At 38.9% G+C, this 24408-nt stretch overlaps 1 protein-coding gene across 5 annotated transcripts in view; it reads left to right on the top strand.

The window, feature by feature from the left end:
- Positions 1-24408, top strand: part of kmt2ca (lysine (K)-specific methyltransferase 2Ca) — a 184712-nt gene that overhangs the window by 16029 nt on the left and 144275 nt on the right. The window lies entirely within an intron of this gene.

Raw genomic sequence — 24408 nt, forward strand, 5'->3', positions numbered from 1 at the left:
CCTGAATGTAAAAATTAAAGCAATCACTCATGCTATATAGTATAGTTATCAATTTACACTCTGTATCCAAAGCCTGAAATTGTCATCATTCAAAATGACTCTCTACCTGTTTTTTTAATTAGCCTGGTTTTACCAGACTCTCGTACATTTCATTTGTACATAGAGTCTGGCCTCTCTCCATTGACAAGCGTTTACTTCCTTGAAGGCGGGTCCTCTGTTGAAGTTTAAAACTATTGGATCTGCCAAGAGTCACTCTGGATCTGCCTGACCAATCGCTAACGTTTGGTGGTGACGTATGTCACGCGCCGTTCGTCTGTCTTTGATTCTCACATTAACTGTGCACACCACCTCAGTGTCAGCGATAAAACCTTGTGCATTCGGATTGTTATTTATTCACGGTGGAGAGGAGAGTTTTGTGATCGGAACGCGCTGCTCTCGTGGTGCATATCTCGTGCAATCATAACATGATTGTATGCTGTCAATAAAATGTTATGCTTGGTATGATAAGAATAAATGCTGCCGTGAATAACAGCCCAATTCAAATGTTGACGTGCTTTTCTTCTTTGAGCGGTGATGAAATATTTTGCTCTTGTAAACACTTGCCAGTATTTAAAGAAATACAAGTCTAGAAATGCAAATTACAGCTCAGGCAACCTTACAGTGCTCTGAAGGGGTCTATAAAGGATATAAACAGTAAATTTTGAAGTGATATATTCTTGAAAACTCAGAGATGTGGATTCGGACAGCAATTACATTACCACACGACCTGTTTGTCAAAAGCAGTCGATAATTCAGCCTGGGTTTTTCTTGCGGGTGGTGGGAGAGACGGACGGCTTCAGCAACTCCTTCACCACTAACGGAGCGAGCTGAAAAATACTTTTCCCGGACCACAACATCAGCAGTACAGCAGTGATTGTTCTTGCTCCGTGTAACGGGAGTTCGTTTGTTCAGGGAAGAAGGAGGCGGGAACCGGCGAACGTTTAACAACTTTTAATCAAATAATAAACACAAAATGAAAGTAAAAGCGGCAGCCCCTCACGGACTGCCGCGCACAAACATAACAAAACCCAACTTAAAATCCAGCCCTGGTCCTCTCTCGTCCTTCACCGGTGTCGCTCGTCCTTATATGCCTCCGTGCTCCCTCATGAGAGGACTCGAGACCGGTGTGTCTCAATCACGCACACCGGTGTCGCTCGCTCGTCCACCTCGCCACACTTTTAACTTCTGGACATTCGTCAGCGCTGCCACACACTCGCATCTTTCTCCGCCGCCATTACTGAACTACAACTCAAACTAGCGCACGACATCAACGTCATCGTTCTCAGCCACTCCCTCTGTTCGCTGATTGGACCGGTAAAAAATTGTTCGGGCGAAAACCTAAGCATATACAGCAGTTCCAGACGTAGTACTGAAGGAAAATGAAAATTGAGCGGAAGTACGTAGGAGGGCGGAGCCAGGTTAGTTTTTTATTTCCACTACAGTGATATCTGGATGCCTCTGTCTTTTACTGTAACTGTAATGTCATACGTTTTATGACTTCTGTGAGTCTCACTGTTTTTCATAGTCGTATATTGAGTCAACCTAACAAGAATCAAACTATTAAAATGCACACAGACCCATGTATTATCACAAATCTAAAGCAGAAAGCCTAACTTACCTCAAACATGAGAAAATCCACCCATGCTGCACGTCTCTGATCCATCACGCTGGAAAGTGTCTTATCCGAACACGCATGCGCGGATTTTAACGGGCTGCACTTTTAGATTAAAATGTAGCTACTTAATATTTTTAAAAAGTTCAGTTTTTTTTTCAGTGTCACACTTACCTGGAAGTTTCTAGTAATCTTGAAGACCTTGGTTAGCTGGCTCGGTTTCATATGTTTCATATGTTTCATTAGGATTAGAGCTAAAATCTTCAGGAGGATGGACATTCAAAAGTAGGATTGGACACATCTTGTTGTAGGGTGTTTATTCTTGTCTTTTCGTGATCAGATGGCTATCCAATCTATAAAAAGCATGTAAAGTGAAAAGTTTAAGCACCCATTTAATATTCTGTGTATAGATTCTGTTTGTGCCCCTACTTCATTGAAAATCTATGGGTCCCCCCCCCCACCCTTTCAGATTACATTTGAAGGTCTGATTACTTAGAAAGTGAATTCACTTCTCATCATCAAGCTGAACTATTTGTGGCATCAATGATGTCTGCTCAAGCGGTAAAGTGCTGAAGTTTAATATTTAAGGTCAGGGGTTCAGATCAAACTAAGCAAGCACCCCCCCGTCCTCCACTGGTTCCAGTGCTTTTGCCAAAAAAATTGACCTCTTTGTGCTTTTTTTATGACCATTTGTCACTTTTATTACACCTTTCCCACCAGTAAGCAGTGCTCTGTCTGTTTGCATATTGATCATATTGATCAAGCTTGATGCAGTTGACAGATCTTTAATTAATTACTGACAAAGTTGTAAGAGAGTGTGTAGTATTTAGTCATGACTGGTCGTTTTGTTAATGAGAAGACACCATTTTACTGTTGATATGTGTTTTGAGGCGCTATACCAATTATACCATATCCAAATTGCCACCACAGTTTTATTATAAATGGAGGGATAAGTACAAGTCTAGATAAGTAGTAGGGTAAATCTGTCAAGGTAAATCACCATAGGGCCCACGATATGATGTTATCACCATTCTTAATCTATAGTTATGATATTATTGAGTTGAGTTGTTATATTTTTTACATTTTCGGTAGAGTTTTTGTTTAGTGCTGATTTCTGGAACGCCTGCGAATCCTCTCATTAACAAACAAAGACACGATATGAGTAAGAGCTTCATTATGCAGTGTTGACAACTTTATTGATTTTAATGGAACTTTGTTGATATTGTGAACTGAGATGAGTGACAGCTTTTTAGTGATTGTAAAGGGAAATGCCAAAAATTGGCATGTCAAAATAGATACTGCACAATGTTAATGCAGACTAATAGATTAATAGAAAAACATTTGTATCAATATGTTTTTGATATTCCATTCTACGGCTGCATGATTTGGGGAAAAAATCTAGTTGCGCCTTTTCTGGTTAAAATAGCTATTTAAAATGCATAAAAAACCCCAAACATATAATCAGTGGTGGGCTGTCAGGTAGGGATGGGCGATATCATATCGTTTGCGATATACCGGTAAAAATTCTCCCCACGATAAGAATTTGTCTCTCCGCGATAATAACGATAAAGCCTAGTTGAAAGCCTAGGCGCGACCCATCCGCACAGTGCCACCGCTGGCCGTCTTGATGCCCTAAGCGTTATTACTCTATGATGGCCGCGGTGGCTCCGTTTGTCACTTTGTATAGCTGAACGGGGGTTGGAGAGAGAATTTTCTTGTGGTGCCCCCCGCAGCACTTGGTGTCCTACGCGCAGCGCGTGATGGGACTGCACTGAATCCGCATCTCACGTGCAGAGCGAAAACAACTATGGTGGAAGCTGCGGAAGAGTTCATAGCTAAACGAGGGGCTACCTGAGGGATATCTGAACCATACAGATACACTCGCTGAGCACTTGGACTGAGCGCTTAAGATATTCGCTCTTTCTCAATCAATCGGTAAAGCATACTATTTCAGTTAATCTCAATGAATGCACAGTGTATTTGATGCACAGTCAACACTAGTGTGAGGCGCGTGACTGTGAGCGCTCCGTAGGGGTGCACGATATTCACAAAAATGTGATATTGCGAAATCGATAATGAATATTGCGATATCGATATTAATTTCGATATTTTTAAGCCTATGTAAAATTACAAAAGTAACAGAAAACGCATCAAAATAGATTCATAACAAATAAAACAAATTCTTACAACACAAGGTTTAAAGGTTTTCAACTGACAGTCATATTGGACTGGTACAACATGAATAAATAAATAATAATCATATCTGGTTGTACAGTTAGTCCACGGTTCAATACATACCTCTTTTTTTAATCACGTTTTTGGTTCGGTTCAGATGGCTTGTCACATCAGTTTTTTTTCTATTCTATTCTTAGCCGACAGGAACAGAAAGAGTTATTATTATTTTTATTATAATTTTTTGTTTTTATTGCAATAATCTTTTTGAATTTTACTTAAAAGACTTGGAAAAACCTTACCTAAAACTATACTTTAAAAAAACCTTGTACACATTCCTAGTGTATAGTATAATATAAAATATATAAATATAAAGATTTACAGTGGCAGCTCAGAGCAGTACAGCATGAAAGTGTATGAATAAATGTAAAATTAAAGAGAGAGTTCACTCAAAAATGAAAATTCTGTCATCAATTACTGGCGCTCAAGTTGTTTTAAACCTGAATAAAGTTCTTTCTTCTGTTGGACATAAAATATATTTTAAAGAATGTTGGAAACCAACAGTTGCTGGTCCCCATTGTAGGAAATAATAATATGGATGTCAATGGCTACCATCAACTGTCTGGTATTCAACTGTCTGTGTTCAACAGAATAAATTAATACAGGTTTGAACAACATTAGATGAGTAAATAATGACATTGTTTTAGGTGAACTGTCCCTTTAAGGACTAGCGGCAGCATGTTCACTAAAGGCTGCACTTCTGTCAATGTAAGACCTCTACACATCTAATACACAGACACGCGATTTTACTTTCACTTTAGACATAACTGACTGTGTTTATGTTAACCATGTGTGTATTTGACAGTATTAGCGCAGTAAGACTACTTAGTCCAGTAATCACGTATTTGACAGGCTTTTAGTGCGCGAGCTCAGCGCATGTTAAAACGGTGCATGAGCACGCGAATGAAATGTTTAACCGGTAACGTAATGCTTTAAAACGCATTCAAATAATGAACTCGTGATTGTGAATAACAACAGTGTTCCGTGAGTATAACTCTCTGACACCAGCATTGCTAGCGTGGCTAAACACCCCTAACTTGTGCATAGTGATCGGATATCTGCTCATATCAGCGTGTAGACTGAAAGGCACACTCAAAGAGAGCCGAAATAAACTGAGAGAAATATTTAAAACGGAGAGAAATAAAAATAGGCATGTGGTGGTTCTTAACCATTTCATCTTCTCCCTGAGCAACACTCATTTTCTTACTTTTGTGTTCTTTCTTTTGCTCCACTTGCTCCCTTCGCTCTCTCTTTAGGTCCTTTCTTTTCTTTCTCTTCGTTTTGTTGTGCGCTGGTGTGTGCGTCGAGCCGGCCCGACAAGTGTGTGTGTGTAGAGCGAGAGAGAAGTGAGAGAGTGACGGTTAGCTTTGGAGCGAGTAGGAGGGACTCGGTTTTAAAAAAAAATAGATCCGATAAAGAATGTATATACAGTGAAACGCGTCTCAATTTGTCATAAACGAAATATCACATAATTATCGCGAGACTTACGATATAATATCGGGCAACGTGATATCGCGATAACGATATTAAATCGATATATCGTGCACCCCTAGCGCTCAGTGTTTCACACACACTCAAAGAGAGAGTCTTATGCCACACAGAATTGATGTGCTACATGTAAACAATATCCTTTGTTGTATTTTCCTGTAAAATAATTGCGTTTATTTGGAATTATTCAGTCTTTCATGAACAGGAAGAAACGAATGCACAAACAGGAATCTCATTGGCTGGCGTGCACCTAATACTGTTTTTTGATTTCAGCAAATCAGTTTGAATGAGTGCTGACAACGTGATTAATATTCATGAACCCAGAAGCTCATTATTCCTTAGTCCAGTTTATTTTTATTAGTAGAATAAATTGTGGTATTATTAACTCAAATTACTGAAGTTCTATCATTAAATCATTATTTTCAACTTTTTTGTAATCTGAAGACATTTTTGGGATAATTACTTGTATTGTATTGTGTGATGTTTTTCAGCACAGTTGCACTATTTAAACATTACCTGCACTTTTACAGAAGACAACTGCAACTGCAAATTTTCCATTTCTGAAAAGGCTGGTGTGGAATTTTAATATATATATATATATAATATATATAATATTATGTATTATAGGAGCCTATTTGATGACAGGTACTTTTTACTAGATCATTGTTTGTTTTTATGAGTCTCTCAAGAATGCATGCAAACACTTGTGTGTTTCTGTGCCAAAAATACTCCTTCCGGTTTCTCACAAGTTTCGGAAAGTTTTTTTCGAGTATGGGTCTATCTGACGTCAGCAAGGGCGGAATGTCCTTGCATGGGCTCTTCTCCCGGAAGGGCACGCGTGACCCGAGCGAGAGAGCAAATGCACGCCCATTAACACGCTTTGCTCTGCTTTAAGGCCCGGGTATACTTCGGCCGTCCGCGTTCGTGCACCGCCCGCATGACTAGGGATGAAACGATTACCGGTTTCACGATAAACCACGGTAAAATTTTGTGACGGTTAGTAATATCGTATAAAATTTAATTATCATTAAAACCGCATGTGATTATCACGATTTTAAAACTCGCGGTAAATCTTGTCCAGTCAGCGTCAGTCTGTTGCGCGCACCGCTGTTTTCTGAATGAGAAGAAATGGCAGAAGGCAGTGACAGCACTCTGGAGATTGTTCAGCCTCTAAAAGGACCCAATCTGAGGCGTTGTCATATTTTGGCTTTTACAAAAGTCCTGAGGGAAACTTAATCGAAGATGGTCACCTGTCTGCAGAACATGCCAGAATAAAGTCGCTGTAATATAGGGAAACACTTCAAAACTACGAACGCAAGGCAAGTGGACTTTGACCTCAATACCAAAACTACGTCTGGGAAATAATAACGTGAAGCGAACGAACAAGTTCAGACAAGACTAGGGTGACATTTAAGGGATAATAATCAGGGTTTGCCATTAACAACCGCCGTTTGCGGGTGTAAGTTAACGTTATTTCGGCTGCACACTAGCCACTCTGCTGTTGAACTTATTATAGTCTTCTCAAAAGCCATCTGTTATAATCGCGTTGCACATTATAACCACTCACACGTGTTTATATTGAGTTTATGAATGCAATGTCTCTTAATCAGAGGCCTTCAGATTATCCGGAATTTTGTTCAGAGCGCGCGCCGCTCACACGCTGAAATCTACACTAAAAGCAGATGTGTGTTTGATGTACGCAAGAGATTCACTCATCATACAGAGGTTGACTGTTTTTGTTCTATTTCAGCAGCGAAAATAGTTTCAAACAAACACAGCAGAACCACAGCGCATCTGATGTGACTGGCATAAAGTTGGCGAATTTAGGGACCGTCTCTAAAGTTACACACAACATTGGTAACGTTATACACGTTTGAAACTTTAATAGCATTTGAAGACAATGAAAGTCATAAAACTGGCTGTAAAGTGATCATCTAGGTGTCAGGTATGAAGCAGTCATTTTGATATTTAATGAAATAAACTGTCAAATCATATGGAAATATGGATATGCATTATTTCTCTAGGATACTGTTTGGGCTCTTACACAAAACATGCTAGATTTAAATGCATCATTGCTGAATATTGCTTGAGAATATATTTACAGAGATAATATTAGAGATTATATTTACGAGAAATTATTATTATTTATGCGTTGCTATATTGACGACGGCCATTATAAGGAAGAAAATCCCACAGAATCTTGCTTAAAAAAGTGCATAGAGCTGCTTTAGTTTGTTTGTTGATTTTCAAATATAAAACTTGAACAAAACCGTGATAATATTGATAACCGTGATAATTTGGGTCACTATAATCGTGATGTTAAATTTCCATACCGTTTCATCCCTACGCATGACGTCATTTTCGTCACTCGGAGGGCTCGCGGCCGGCCGCACACCCCGTCCGTGCGCAGCCCAAATTTTGTGACCGCGAGGACGGTCCGCGTGCAACAGCGCATGCGCCAGCAGTACAGAAGAGTCCACTAGGTGGCAATAAACACAGTATTGAGCACAGTGTTCAGCCGTCGAAGAAGAGTGTGCAAAGACCGGTTTAAAAACAACACGCTTGGAAAAAAAAGAGAGAATTTTTGATTCTTCAGTGTTTCTTCCAAACTATGTAGCAATGGTGGATGCACTACAGTTCTTCTCCGATCATGCCCAGCGAATGTCCCGTTGATGACAGGACTCAGTGCTGCCCTCCGATGTCTGGTGGAGCATAGACACTTTTTTACCGATCCTCCGCGCGCATCCGTTGTGTAGTATACTTTGAAAGACGCGCGGACAGGGCTGCGCGCGTGACGCGTCCGGGCGCGGTAAGTGAAGTATACCCGGGCCTTAAGGGAAGCCGGCTGCGCTGCAGTCACAGGACTTCACGAAATGAACAATATCACCATAGAAGTGTGTTTTTAGTTGTCAGGGCAGGACAACCCTGTACAGCTTCCCAAAGAACCCAGCGTTAATGGGACAGTGGATGGAGTTTGTTTTTCCGGAGCAGCAGTGGAATTGTGCAAGTGTTTTTGTTTGTTCCCATTTCGGCGACGATCGTTTTATAAACAAGGCCCGGTTCAACTCCGGATTTGTAGCTCATCTAATGATGAAAGATGGAGCGGTCCCAGCGATTAAGGTTCACGGTCGTGCATTGGAAGAAGGCGGTGAGTAAAACTGCTTCAAATGTCTTTGATTTGTCAGCTATCGGCGTGTAAGTGCACCTCAAGTAAACAACATGATGTGCAAAACCGTTCCGCTTGCTACTGCTAACTTTAAGTCCTTATAAACCTGGTTTATGTCCTCATAAATCATGAGTAAACTCACACAAATGTTGTAAAACTTGCGCATGACAAGCCACTAAGCAAATATTTACAGTTACAGTACATACCACACAGAGACGTCCTGCTGTAGTCGTCGTTGCTGCTGCTCCTGTTCAATTTCAGCCTCCGGATCAGATTCTGGATCATATATGTGTGGTTGAATCTGATTGATAGTCATGGTTTATTTAGGATAACGTTTTCTTTTCCACATTTAAGGATGTCACTGCTTTCAGACGCTCTCAACGCAATAGCTGCGCGCACTCATGGCTGTTTAGCTCCGCCCACACGATATGCCTCCAGCCGCTCGTTTTTTTCGGAAAGACTCGGTACAGCATATCTTTCTTTTATAAATATGGTAAAACTAAAGACTTTTCAGAGATATGAAGGATGCAATACTACTCTATAGGTACTCAAGATTTACACGAGATTGACTGAAACTGAGTGTTTCACCCCCCCTTTAACGTTAGCTGGCTGTGTTTTTTCTGTGCTTTTTTTGATGAACAGAAACTCGAAGGTTTTCACGGCAACCCATCAAAATAAAAGTTCAGTTTAACAAAGTAATTGTGACAGAAATATATTAATGTTGTACAGTAGAATATAGCTATGTCTCAATGTAATAATAATATCTGTATTTAATTTATATTAATATATGTATTTAATTATATTATTTTATTTTATTTTATTTGTTATTTTATTTTGTATTAAGGCAGCACATTACAGAATGATGATCATCATTTACAACCAAATTCCTCCATCACCGCCCTACACTTCATGGACGCTACTGGACATTATGGTACTCCACCAGACTTCACAGTCCAAAGCTGTGAAGTTGATAATGACACACATTGGTGTAAGCTGGCAGATGATGCTGGGTTTTTGGTTCTCTTTTGTGTGCTATATTTAGCAGCTTCATCCCTAGTGTTTACACCTGTGCTATCTTGATTGCATTGCATAATCCACGTAATAAACTCATGAATGTTGCAGTTACCACTTATGTATCCCGTGGGTGTGTTGCCATAAATGAGAACAACTGGAAAGAGATGCACGATTTATTTGATATGGTCAATTAATCAAACTTAAAAAACCTTCAAACTGAATGATACTTCTACTTCTACTTTCATTTTGGAGGTTGGGTACACTCTAAAAAACACTGGGTTAAAAACAACATATGTACAGTGAAACATCGCGATGGACAATGACATCGGGGGGTTGCGTTTGAGCGCTAATCTCCTTTAATGTGGCGTGAGTCTTGAGAAAGAGAATGAGCGCACGGACCTGAAAGGGCTTGAATGAAGCGCGTTTGGCTAGATAAAACTACTAGAGGATATAGCGCTGAAATATCATTACCACAAACTGGCTTTACAAAAAAGAAAGGCTGTAGTCAAACTTTGGTATTAACGAAACTCTATTGGCTGTTTCAAAAAAGGGGAGGAGCTGCTAACAGCTGCAGCCGTTTCAGGGAAAATTACGTCAACACATTGAATAATGCTGTGTTTCAAAGCACTTCAGTGGGCCTTTAAGTGTTTGTACAAATCAGTTAATTTTTACCTTTAATTTTATATTAGGCTAAAACTGACTCCCATAGTTTACAGGCAGCATTAGTTAAGAGATTTGTTTTCCTTGAGAAAATTTGCCATTTATTGTACCTGATATATAGCCAAAATTATCTATATTGAATCAAAATCGAACCGAATCGCAAGCTTGTTAATCGAAATCAATTCAATAATTGTCATTTCAGTTATTGAGGCAGAGACTTTAAAGTCCCTGTAAAGGCAATTCTGAGATTTTTTTTCTAAACACATTATAAATGTTAGAAATGTATTGCTGAAACAAATTACAAAGACTGTGAACTATGTAGTACTGAATTCAGAAGTTAGACCGTTAAACAGTTTTTCACCGTTGTTGTGTTCAGGTTTTTCGGGGCGTGGCTAAAACAGTGGCTCAATGACGCACTGGAGCCACGAGCCTGGTTCCTCCCCTAACACGATCATAACTACAGCACATTCGCATCAGTTTGCCCGCTCGATCGCGAGTTACTGTCAGTACTGTTAGTTACTATTGCCTACAACTTACAAAAAGCTTAGAAAAACAAACACGATGATCAAGAAGAGGTGGATTAATTTTGTGAACAGCCATCTTGATGGAGAGCTGAGGGTCACCACCGACGCCTGCCTCTGAGTCTGCAGTGACAATACACCGGATCGTTTTACAAACTTTCACCGGAGACAACTGGGATTCACTGAAAATCCGCTGCAGAACCGACTATCACCAGCCCCAGCCTTAGTCCTCCCGTCCCGCCGACATCTGGTGCGTCGTGATCATAGACGGTCGTGATCAGTGAGTGTTGTCTTGTGTGCTACTGCCGCTTTCCCGTGAGTGGGCGTGGTTTCGGCGCCGACAGGGGACACACCCCCAGCGTTTGAGAGCGGAGAATGCTGCTCATTTTTTCAAGTTTTTGATAAGCTATTTTATGTACTTGGCGGATTTTTTAATGATTCAAATTTGGCTGGGTGGTTAATAACACATTTATCTGTGGTGTGAGGAACTCAGAACACATGTTTAGTTTTGACTTTACAGGGACTTTAAAAGCAAACGGAAGAGCCTTTCTAAGCTTTTTTTTGTGACCATTTATTTTTCATTTAGCTCATTGTTTTTTTTTTTACTAAATGGTTTTTCAGTTATCACAACTGTTATCACACTAGTTATTCAATAAACATATATTTCTGTTACTAAACTCTGCTCAAAAGAAATTTAAATTCCAAATTGATCCATATCGAGATGCGTATCGTAAATTTAGTATCGTGACATTGTTGGTGATACACAGCCCTACTACCATTCTGTCTCGCGGTCCAGATGGAAACAAGAATTTCGCCATTTGAATATCATTGGTTTAGTTTGTTTAAAACATCTAGTAGCCTATAACTCATTTGCCGTTTTTTGCACAATAAAATCTTTAGTGTTTAAATTGTGTTCATTGAACTGTTTTGAATGTAATTTGTATGTGATCGGGGATCACGATGCCGACTCAACATAGTGATGTCTGTCAGCCATCAGCGATGGACAATTAGGCCTGTCGCTATAGTCAATAAATCAATGAATCGCACAATAAAAAAAATGAGCTCTAATTTTTCCGGCCGCGATAATTTCCAGCATCCTTTTTTATATTTTTGCAGAGCGTTACATTATATGATCACGCTCTTATAGCGCGTGAGATCCGCGTCATGTTCGTCAGCGGCCGTTCTTAAAGTGACAGGAGCACTGATGATGCCTGTCATTAATGTTCATCAAAGAACAAAGGGAATATACATTTTTTTAGCTTTAATGATGATTAATCTATAATTCACTTATTATTTATGCAGTTAAGAAAGGTGTTTGATAACTATTACATTTCTGTATATGTCTAACAGGGAAGGCAAAGCCTAATAAATGTTGAAATTTGTAGCTTTCAGTTATACTGTAATGAAACATAGATAACATAATTAATGTTTCATAGAGACATCAGTGATACTGGCCTTCATTCATAAAAACATGACAATACAACACATATTTAAAATATGCTGTCAATAAATTGTTTCTACATTAATTTGGAGAGTAACTGAAATTATTACAATATTAAAACATTAAAAACGTATTAATCGTGATTAATTACAGAAAAAAATGTGATTTAATTAGTACTTTTTTTTAATAGATTCCCAGCACTACCTAAAACACAATCATACGTTGCAGTTTTCCCAGCTGTTTATTCAAGTGCATTTTTTTTTGTTAACAGACTGAGAGTTCATTGCTTTTTTTGTTTTGGTTGTTTTGTTTATTTATTGTGGATATTTAAAATGCTTTCCGTTTTCAGTGTTAAATAGTCTTTAGAAATAAAAGTTCATTGATCTTTGAAAAGGTTTACCTGCATTATTATGCCATTATCATTTATTTTAAATGAAAATGGTCTCAGAACGACAATATTATCGTTTATCGCAATAATGTCTTGGCCAATTTATCGTCCAGCAAAATTTGTTATTGTGACAGGCCTATGGACAATGGCATCATCTGTCAGCCCAACCCTACTACTGATTAAAAAAACGAATACAACCATACAGTTGTAAAATGTAATGGGAAGAACCCTTGGAAGATGACTTCCTGAATCTTCAATATGCTTGACATGTTCACACATTGGGTGCTTCTCATTTCTTATTTGTGCATCCTTGTGTCCTTTCCTTGCATCTTAGCTCTCTACAGAGTGAGTGCAATCAGAGTGGCAAATGAGAGTCAGTTTGCAAGCAGCAGAAAGCCGCCTTCATGCGACGCACGTATAGTAAAGTGTCGTTCACTTTGCTGTGCATAATAGCACCAAATTAATAAAAAACACTATATATTGTATCTACTCTGCTGCAGCACTTGTGTGCACTCTCTAAACTGTCTGGGTTCTACACCGCTTTTGGCATTTTAAATGTTTTGCTCCAAAAACTTCACGTAATTAACAAACATTTAGAAATTGATTTTTGAAAATTGTGAATAGATTTTAATCGATACAATTTAGAGTCACAATTCATATGTAGATCTATTTTCAATAACATAGTGATGATTGTTATTTTATGTTTTTTTTAGTTTTAGTTTTTTTTTTCCAAGAAGTTTAACATTTTAGAAAGTATAAATCTGCTGGCTACACCAAGTCTACTGCTAATGAAGACACTGGAGAATTAAAATTGTTACGGTGCCACTTTATATTAGGTGGCCTTAACTACTATGTACTTGCATACAAATAAGTACAATGTACTTCTTGTATTCATACTTTTGTTGATATTGAGGTGGGATACGGGTAAAGTTAGGGACAGTTGTGGTGGTATGGGTAGTGTTAGGTGTAAGGGATGTAACCACAGAAATTAATTACAGATGTAATTACATGCAGCCAATTTCAAAAATGTAAGTACAATGTAAAAACATGTATGTACTAGGGGTGGTACGGTACATGGAAAAAAACCGAACCGTTCGGTTCGCTTGTTTCAGTTCAGAGTGTGTGCGTTGCATGGTTCGACGCATGCGCAATGTATCCTCGTGCCCGTATGTTACTTCAGACAGTGGGTGTCCTTTTCGCGTGCGTGCGTGCGTGCGTGCGTGCGTGCATGGACATACAGTAAATTAAAAGTGGAGTGCTGCAGGTCACGTCACATGTAGAAATGCAAGTGGGAGAGATAAGGAAGGCTGCTCGGAGTTGTTGGAGGATGCGCCAGCGACGTATAGCAGGCTGGTCAGATGCAGTGCGGAGAGCGGGAGCCGCGCATGCCCGTTGCGCATACACACACTGGCAGTGTTTGTCTCACGCAGCTGAACCGCGGCTCATGTATTACAAATACAGACAAATATTGTCCATTCTGTCCCATTTTCCGGTGTTCTCCTCCGACCCCTGTCTGTCTCATGCTTTGATTTATGATGGGTAGCATACATCTGCTGCAAATGCGACCGTGTTCCCCTCTCTCTCATACACACATGCTATAACATGTTGTATATAAGTAGTTCACATGATAAATGTAACATTTAAAAGTTAAGATATGCTTCTAGTTTTAATAATTTAAACATGCCTTTGAAGTTTGGGCAAAAACACTGGCAGTGTTGTGTTTTCGTGTATTTTTTTTTTCTTCTTTTCACAGCGCTGGATGTCATATGGTGATTGTGAAACACACGGAACACTTCATGGTGAAATGTGTTAATTAGGTCAGCTGAATTAAAGCCACAGTGCATTGTTCTGATCAAAATTTATATGATTAACTTGAAAAATGTTACGCCAATGTGTCGGACTCGGTAGACAGCCAGTTAGGAAACAACTTGATATAACAATTTTTTTATACTTTATCCTAAATTGTGGATCATAAAGCTATATATATCTTATGCTGAAGTAAATTTCTGGAGTGTTAACGATTAAAAAACAAACAAACACAAGAACCGTACAGAACCGAAAACCGTGACCCTAAAACCGTGATACGAACCGAACCGTGGGTTTTGTGAACTGTGCCACCCCTAGTATGTACACAATAAGTGCATTGTATCAAATGATTAATTAAAATGTTAGTACTTAGTAGTTAAGGCCACCTAATATAAAGTGGGTCCATTGTAACCAAACAGTAAAAATTTAAGCATGACATAAATGAAATGGAAGTCTGTGATTCTAGAATAGAGCTTCTTTCTAAGGAATCTTTTTCATCACTTGACAGAAGTTGGACTGGCAAAGTCTGCTGCTCCTGCAGCATCTGTCGTCCATCAATTAGCATGCATCATGTATTTAGTCCACTGATTAATAATCAATATTTGAGCATGTCATACTTTGTTTCCCATGACTGTTCTGCCTTTGTAAATTGATTTATGCCAGCTTTGGCTCATAAGACTGTGAGAGTGTCCCATATAACTGAGCATTATACCAATAAATAACATTTTAGAGGAATATGAATAAATGATGACACTCATCTTACTTGAGATTTGACTCTAGATACATGTCATTTAGAAAAACTGCTGTATTCTGCATGGAGCTGTTCGCCCTCTCGTGGGCGCCAGCATGTTGATGTCACATAACTAGGCATGTCATGCCATTAATAACACCAATGTTTACTAAAAGGTATACTATGTAACTTTTGACAGAAGCATTTTGCGAAAAGAAACAACATTTTGGTTGAGCTTTGGCTCTGCGTGACTGTGAATGAGAATGAATGTCCTTTCACAGATAATGCTGCTTTATGATGAACTCAGTTTGAGTTTAATAAAATAACGTACTCACATGTTGTACTCACATGTCACACATCTTTCTCGCTCGTTGTGACAACTAACCTTTGCATACACACGTCAAAGTAGCTGTAGCAACTTTTCTCAATTTACGGATATGACAAGACATGCACGGGCGAGTGACGCTTGTCCTCAATTTCCTGCAAAAACCATCCCATCAGGTCTAAACCGATAATAGGCTTACCATAGTGAATCAGCGTAAGACAAACCCGTTTTGAAAGGATTGATGTATTGAATTTTATTTAATTTTTATTTAATTTTGAACAGAAAAGTTACATTGTGTATCTTTTAATATACTGTCATGTTCAGTCCGTGCTGAAGGCACTTTATAAAGCTTAAACATAAAAGTACATCTAAATAAAATGAGCAGACCAAACATCATGTATAAAAGACATAATATACTACAGACATAATGGAGCCAAAGTCAATAGTCTAGAGTGATGACATGGATCAGCATGTGAAAAACAGTTGAAAAGAAACTAACAAATATGCCTGTGTCATAATAATTACTATGTTTTGGTGATGCAATATATTGCCCATTGTGTTTACATGCGTGTTTGTTTACATACCGGTAAACATGAATTTCACAAACCTTTTGCCTTCAGTGCTTCCTCTGTCATCCTGTCTGTGTCTGAGGTGCAGGTGGGGCTTAGGCTGCTCACACACTCACACACACGCACACACACACACACACACACACACACACACACACACACACACACACACACACACACACACACACACACACACACACACACACACACACACACACACACACACACACACACACACACACACACACACACACACACACACACACACACACACACACACACACACACAGAGAGAGAGCGAGAGCAGACAGCGAGAAGGGAAAGGAGAGCATGTGATTACCTGCATCTGTCCTCCTTTTGGTCAAGTCATATATTTGTGAAAAAAGTCAGTTTGCCATCAGTTGTCAGAAGATAAAAGCTTTTATTTTTGTTGTAGTATGCTTTCAACGTTTATGGGGATTTCCCATGACTGGCGTCAGCACTGTTCAGTGCATTGAACAGTAATTGCTTATTGTTTTATTTATAGGAATTAAATAATTAAAGGATTAAAAATAAATAAGAACAGTAAAAGTCTATTGTAGTTATGAAGTTAAGTATTTGCGAATCAAATATATTTTAAATTTGAAATATGCACACATTCAGTTTTATTAATGTCTAATATATAAAAAATGCTAAACGTTTCTGGTCTCGTCAAAATTCAGTTTGTCCATGTAAATAATGGCATATTTTCAATTCAAAATGGTGAAATTTCTTAAAAACGAGTTAGTTTGCATCCCTAGATATTGCTGTCGGTAGCTGAACATTTATATTGTGAAACAGTTGTCAAATATTAAATGTATCTAACAACACACTCTTTCACTGCTAAAACTAAAGCGTTGTGTTGGAGTTCGCTCTAACAGTAAGCCCCGCCTTCTTTTATTTGATTGGCCAACTCACTCATTCTGACAGTGACGAGCACTGTTAAGGCCAATTCACACCGCACAGACAAACGCCAACAAAGAAGTCTGTCAGAGTTTGCTGAAACAGTGTGTTACCTCTGTCGGCGTCTGTTGCCGTCGGTCTGCTTGTTTTCACGTGATTGAACATGCAATCAGCATTGGTTGGGTCGTGGAATGTCTGAGCAGTGTGGTATGATTTTACAACAAACGACAACAAACTCTGACGTTGACTTGGACACAAACCATATCCATGACGATGAGGCAAGTCCCTTGCAAAGACTGCGTGTAGGTGCTGGGCATGCTTAATAAATTGTCCTTGTAGTGAAAATGGCAGGTTTCTGGACAAATTGGAAGACAGTTCTAGAGAAAGAGCAAGGAGATATTCGTGAGAGCACACTGGACAAAGTTTGAGCGCGGCTATATTTGAAAGCGCGCGTCCAGTAAGTTTTGTGCTACCGTGAAAGAAATCTGCCTGCGAGCGGAGAGGTTCGTTACATGGATGCACTCTTGCGTTACAATAATGCGCTTTCGACATTTAACACCATAAAAACGGCCTCAAATGAACTTAAAAACGAGAAGAAAATCGTGTCTGAAGCTGCAATCTTTTTTTTTTTTTTGTTACAATAAATGGACAATATCTTGTGTTTTTCCATGGGTGATCGACCATTTCCGTGGGTGCTTGAGTTTGTCTGTGTTTGTTGGGGCAGTGTGAACATGATGGTTATTTTTCACAAAATTCTAAATCCAACGGCCAACTTGTTTGTTGGTGTTTGTCTGCGTATGAATTGACCTTTAGACCACTGAGGCAGACCAGCATAAAAAATGTAACATTTAAAACGTATTATCCTAACAACAAACAGAGTGGTCCGTAATGGAGTACAGCATAGCAGCATTAAGAATATCAAATATTGAGGGGACAATTTGGCCATTTCTAATATTGGGGGCGTTATTGGTGAGTCAATATTTGATGTAGATTTTACTCCATCTCTGTTTACAATATGGCAGTAAAGAGGCAGTCTAGGCCTCCTGAAAGGCCCTGTTCAGAAAGACTTGAAGCGTTTGTTGTTGTCATTCGGTCTTTCTTGTGTAGATTAATAGCACCGTTTCCTCTAAGCCTGCAGAATACTGAAGTCACCCGCTGCAATGTCACTCACCTAGTCTTGTTTTTCCAAAGCTAAGCCAATTCTGGCTCAGATAAGAGCGCATGAACGGACTGAATCATAGCAAGGCATCTCTCATCTGATTGGCTGGAGTTCTCTAAACAGCCACAGCGAGAGGAGGCCTGTGCCTGACCAGAGCTTCTTAGATTCCCAAACGATCTGGAGAGTGGGGGAACAGATCATTACAACCCTGTCAAATACTTGATAATATTGCTGTGCTTCTACCAAACACTATTTAATAATAATTGCTGTTTTGTAAAGCAAGTGTTACTCTCATTATTGCTCCTATTTAAGGTAGTGATGCACCAAATTGATTTTTAAAAAAAATCAAAACAAGTTTTAATTTATCTAAAAAAAAATTAATAATCCATTACACACAATGTACACACATTTTAATTCAGGTTACAAATGCACACAAGATCTCACAGCTGGATTTACCAAAGTTAAGACTTTGGTGTTCTCAGCACTTTTAAAATATAAGTCCTGCTTCAGACACATTGGGAAAATATCTCTCATCTAGCAGCACCCTTACAACACCCTAGGATCTGCATAACACCCTTGCAGTGTGACAGTGAGTTTTGCTTGGGCAAGTGACACTGCAGTCTGACTAAAGTCTCATGACCTGCTGCCACTGGACAGTTATTTTTTTTTAAAGTGTTTACAAGTGTCGTCTTTAAAAGAACCAAAGTTCAAGAGTCAAAAATGAGTCTCTCTCTCTTTTTTTTTTTTTTCTTAAGTGTGAAAATTTATTTTTGCTTCACTGTAGTAGTAGTTGGGTCTTTTAGTCCCACATTTTAATCACATACACTTAATTGGAAGCCAGTCAAGTTGAAGTTCCTTGACTTCTTGACTATATTAAAGAGATCATTCACCCCAAAAACTCACCCTCAAGTTGTTCCAAATCTATAGAATGGGAAAAAAATGGGGCCCATCAACTGTTTGGTTACCGACATTCTTCAAATCTACTTTTGTGTTCAGCAGAAGAAAGAAATTCATACCTGTTTGGAACAACACAGGGTGAGTAAATAATTACAGAATTTTAATTTTTGGGTGAACCATCCCATTACCAATATTTAATTCTTGCATCATACAAGCTCAGGCCTTCATTTGGTGGATAACTGAATAAATATGTTTTTGTGTCTTTTTGGGTGCTTTCACACTAGCAGTTTTGGTGCGCACCCGGGATCGATTGACGTCAGAGTTAGGTTTGTTTGGATGATGTGAACGCTGTCTTCCGAACTCGTGTGCGCACCTGCGAACCGTACCTGAGTCCGCTTTAAAAGGGTGGTCTTGGGTACGGTTCATGTGAACTCCGGTACGGTTCACAGCTGATGTGAAGGCAATCGTACTAAATTGCAGAAGTTAACCGCTATTAATGACATGATTTTATAAAAATGTGTGTTTGTGTGTTTTCCTCGCAAGCTGTAGATCTAATTTCTGCTCGCCTTCAGCGTTCTTTAAAGGCATTTGCAGTACATTCGCGGCAGATAGACGCAAGTGCCATTACGTACTGAAGCTTTGGAAACAAAACCAACGGCTCAAAAATATAAAAGTGAGGTGAGCAACGCTATGCATTTTGCCGACTTCACACTCGCTGTCGTTACTAAGCAACCGGGTAAACAGCTGCTGCTTTGACGCAAACACACCTCAGTTCGGACCCAAATAATATAATGTGAACACAGTCCAGCGGGGGGAGGGGGAGGGGGGAGCAATCAAACTCAGGTTTAGTCCAGGCAGTCGAACCAAGTGTGAAAGCGCCATTAGTGTCTCTTTTCTCTGACAGGTGTTTTTGCTGTGTATGTTACTGTGCTGGCTAGTTTAGGCCTGTCATGGGCGGCTGACTCTCAAAGCTTTTTAATTCTGTGCGGTGGTTAGTTCACAGCAGTGACAGAAGTAATCTTTGTCATTAAAGGGATAGTTCAACCAAAAATGAAAAATTAGCCCATGATTTACTCACCCTCAAGTCATCCTAGGTGTATATGACATTCTTCTTTCAGACAAATACAATCGGAGTTATATTTAAAAAGTCCTGGCTCTTCCAAGCTTTATAATAGCAGTAATTGTTGCTCTGTTTTTGAAGTCCATAAAAAAATGCATCTGTCCATCAAATAACGTGCTCCACGCGGCTCTGGGGGGTTAATAAAGGCCTTCTGAAGCGAATCGATGCGTTTGTGTAAGAAAACGATCCATATTTAAAACTTTAAAAAGTAAAGTTCCAGCCGATCGCCTTCTGTGGAAAAGTGTTGAAAGTGCCTTCTCGCAATTCAAGATGCGGACGCGACGTCTGACGAGCGTACCTGGTAACGGAAGCCTTTTGAACGGCAGAGGCACTTTCAACACTTTTCCCATAAATTGAATACGGAAGGCGATCGGCCGAAACTTTACTTTATATGTCAAAAACAGAGCATCAAATACTGATATTAAAAAGCTTGTATTAGCCAAGACTTTTGTAATATAACTGAAAAAAGAATGTCATATACACCTAGGATGACTTGAGGGTGAGTAAATCATGGGCTAATTTTCATTTTTGGGTGAACTATCCCTCTAAGGAGTGATATTTGCCATCTTAAATGGATTCCCAGAAGCGTTATTTACTTTTTGTATGAGCATTTTCTTCTAACTTTACTGGATGTATGCATAATCTTTTATGTCAAATTCTTACATTTTAATACATTTAATTTGAATAAGACACTACAGGCTGTTACCAATCCAAGTTCTCAAGCCTTCATTTGGTGTAAAACTGAATAAATAGGTTTTAATGTCTTTTAGTGGCATTTTTCTCTGAATGATGTAGCATTTGATTTGTAGAACTTGAAGTGGTTAGAAATGTCTGTAATGTTAATATAAAGAGAAGCTGGAGTGCTTTGCACGGCAGATTCAAATTGAACAGCTCTGAGACACTGAACACGCTATATCATGAGCAATTCTCAGAGTGCATGTATCACTGGCAGACTATATATTTAAATTTATCACACGAGGCCATATCTTTTTAATAAAGGTCAAAAACTGCGATCATTTAGACACAAAACATAAAACCGACATGATTAATGTCAATAGTCTCAATCGGTTCACCTGACTGTGGGGAAACCTGCGATTTAAACTCTAATAAGATAAACATTGATATTTGTAATGAATTTTAGCAAGCAGTTCTTTTAGAAGGAAAACCATGGTCTCTAAATTGAGTCTTGAACAATGCACGCACTTGTCAACATGAGAGAGAATCCATAGCCATTTGAAATATAGGGATTTAGAATAATAAAGTCGATTAATTCTGCAATCTTACCATACTGGTATTGCAGATTTCAGTATTTGGAGGTTTAAATGGCCGCTTGAGGTCTCTGGGGAAAGTTTTAAAGCAGCCTTTTAGTGCCACTTTCAGAGCAGTCAAATCCGTAGCATAGTTTTTTTCCTCATAAATGCGAAATCACAAAATATATAGAATATTTTGTGTTCTGTGCCAACCCTTATTCCTTAAGTGGGTATTATTACTTTTGGTTTATGCAGTGTAATTTACATAATTCCTAAAAAATACGTTGTCACCTAAAACTTAGATACTGTTTTTGTTACGTCCATAATGCATGTTTATTTCCCTCCTCGAAAATATAAAACGCGTGTGTAGACTGATATTCTTTTAATGTCTGGACTCCTTTATTAAGGGGTTATGAATATATAAAAAACAGTTCAATATATTGGTATTAAATGCATTTTGACTGCAAATGTCACGTCCATAACGCTGGAATTAATTGTGTAGCACTGCAATGTAGCTTGAAATTAAAATATTTCCCTTTCAAATGCCAACATATAAACCGTTGAATGACTTCCGTTTCCTTCAGAGCAGAGAGTGTGAGTGGGTTTGTGGCCGGGCTGCAGTCAGGTACAGATGCCCTGTGATGCTGGCAGTAAAAGCAGCATTCAAATAAGCACTGGCCTCTCTGCTGGGCGCAGGGGTTTTCCTCTCCCGATTTCCTCCACTGTCCTCAGCATGACTGTGCTGAATAAAATTTCTAAATTAATTTGAGCTGTGCTCCATGGAGAGCGGCGGCGCCACACTGAGTAGCAGATCTCCCCGGTGTTCATCCACACACAGCTGTGCTCATGCTCATCAAACATGAGTCAACAGCACTGCTGTCTTCCCCTCACATTCACCTCTCAGCGCTGGAGAGAACAGTGCACTAAGGCTCAGAGCTGGGCGCTATGCCAGTATATAACATGCAATGGTAGAAATGTGTCAGCCAGTAAAGATTTTAGAGTAGATAGTAGTCAATGTCTGTGCGAGATGTTTCCCAAACAAATCAAGACCATTTTTGCAAAGAAAGATTCATTGTGTGAATTTTTTCGGGGACGTTAAAATACTGTCATCTATCTCTGTTTTATATGAAGAGGGGATTTGTATGGTTGATTTCCCCAAAAAGTGTTGGGTCTGTAGAGCTGTAAATCATTTTGTTTGAGCTTTCTGACCAGCCTGAAATGTTAACTTTGACTCAACCAGTGACAACCAATGGGAGATGGTGGAGGGTTAGGGAAACTTGTTCGAAAACGGTCATTATTGTCGCATTTTTGCTGTTGTTGTATGTTTACATACTCATTTTCATCTATTGGAATGAATCTAATCCGAATTCAGATTCCGTAAATTTGTGTGAACACTAAAAGTTGTAATCCAGTTCACTATTAATTTACTTGTGCATTTTATATATATATATATATATAATATATTTCAAACAAAACTGAAACGGATGCACTGTGCCTCAGTCAGCTCATTCAGAACTGGGGTGCCCTCCTCGGTCCATTCGGTGCTGGGCGGCGCCTTAGTCACATCATTGGCAATAGTGATAGGTACTGTAACTGTGGTGCAGGTTCTTTGCTTCATTTACATGCCCATTGAATATTAATGAGGGCAAGCGGTCATTGAGCAAATATATTTGCTTATTTTCATGAATCCCAGTTCTGTTTGTCTGAATGGAGTAGATAGTCTTTGTTTCACTTCCCCCTTTTTAAATGACTATAGAGAGTGGTGTAGTGGTGCCTGGAGAAGTGGGTATACTCTTATTTTATGCCCCCAATTTTTTTTAAAGTGGCCCAGCAATAGATGAACATCCTGTGTTATAAACAGTGATATGTAAGACTAGTCTTGCATATTTAGTTCACCCGAAAATGAGCCAGTAGTATTTGCACCTTGTCTCCTGACTTTTGCTGCTTGACTTCACGGAGTAAGGATCACTATGACATTAATATTAGCCACGGAAGAGGTGCAGATTTTGCAATCAATACTGGCATACAGACAATAAAGACAACTACATAATTATACATTTTGACTATTCCTTATTCCAGGGGTTTTCAAACCTGTCAAACAACTATTCTCTCACCTTGCAAGTAGTCTCTGCCAGTAGTTTATTTTGTGAACTATCTCTTAGAATGGCTCATTTGCAACAGATAGTGTAGGCCTGAGTGTGCCAACATTATAAGTTTAAGTAGCAATATGCAAATATTACTGGTCCTACGCAGGCCTAATGAATGAATATAAGATATATTTAAGATGAGGCAAGCATGGTGTCAGAGATTAGTAAATGTTTTTTAAAATATCATCTTTCAAAGAATTCAACAATATATTCAAAACAAACGTTAAACTATTATACAGGGTTTGACATTAACTTTTTTGCTCCGCAGTCACTGTGGCTCGTGGTTTTCCAAAGTTACTAGCCACTCACCATTTTCACTGGCCACAATTTTGCTGTTAAATTACTTGATTTTGAGTAATTTTATTTAATTTAGAAGATTTAAAACCCTTTCAAACTTTCAAATGCAGAGTGACCACCCAAATCAAGACTACATTGCATATCAGCTATGTGCAGGTGGGCAATATGAGCATCAGGCTAATATGAGAAATTTAATATGATATGAGTTATTTTTTAGGCTATATAAAAGAACAAAGAAGCAAATAAGCAAATTACAAAAACAATAGTAGCCTAAAAAAAAAAAAAATTAAAATCAGATACAGTAGGTTTATTTAATATGTATACATTTTTTTTTAACACCTGTAGTTGTTTGATTAACATGAATGACAGACAGGTATTTAATTGGGCTGCTGAATAAATCGATGTAATATTTTGACATATCAAGTTATTACCCACCTGTTTACGTATACTTAAGCCATAACCGACTGTGTTCTTGTGAGATAGGCTACTCCACACGATAGATATTTTGACACCTGCGAGTGTTTTTGAATATTCAGGCGCGAGTAGAACGGATCGCGCGTGTGACAGAGCGCACGCTAGAGAGCGCTTCTGTTGTTTGTCATTCTGCGCGATTCCGCCTATCCCGC

The sequence above is a fragment of the Gobio gobio genome, assembly GCF_949357685.1.
Source record: "Gobio gobio genome assembly, chromosome: 23".
Lineage (NCBI taxonomy): Eukaryota > Metazoa > Chordata > Actinopteri > Cypriniformes > Gobionidae > Gobio > Gobio gobio.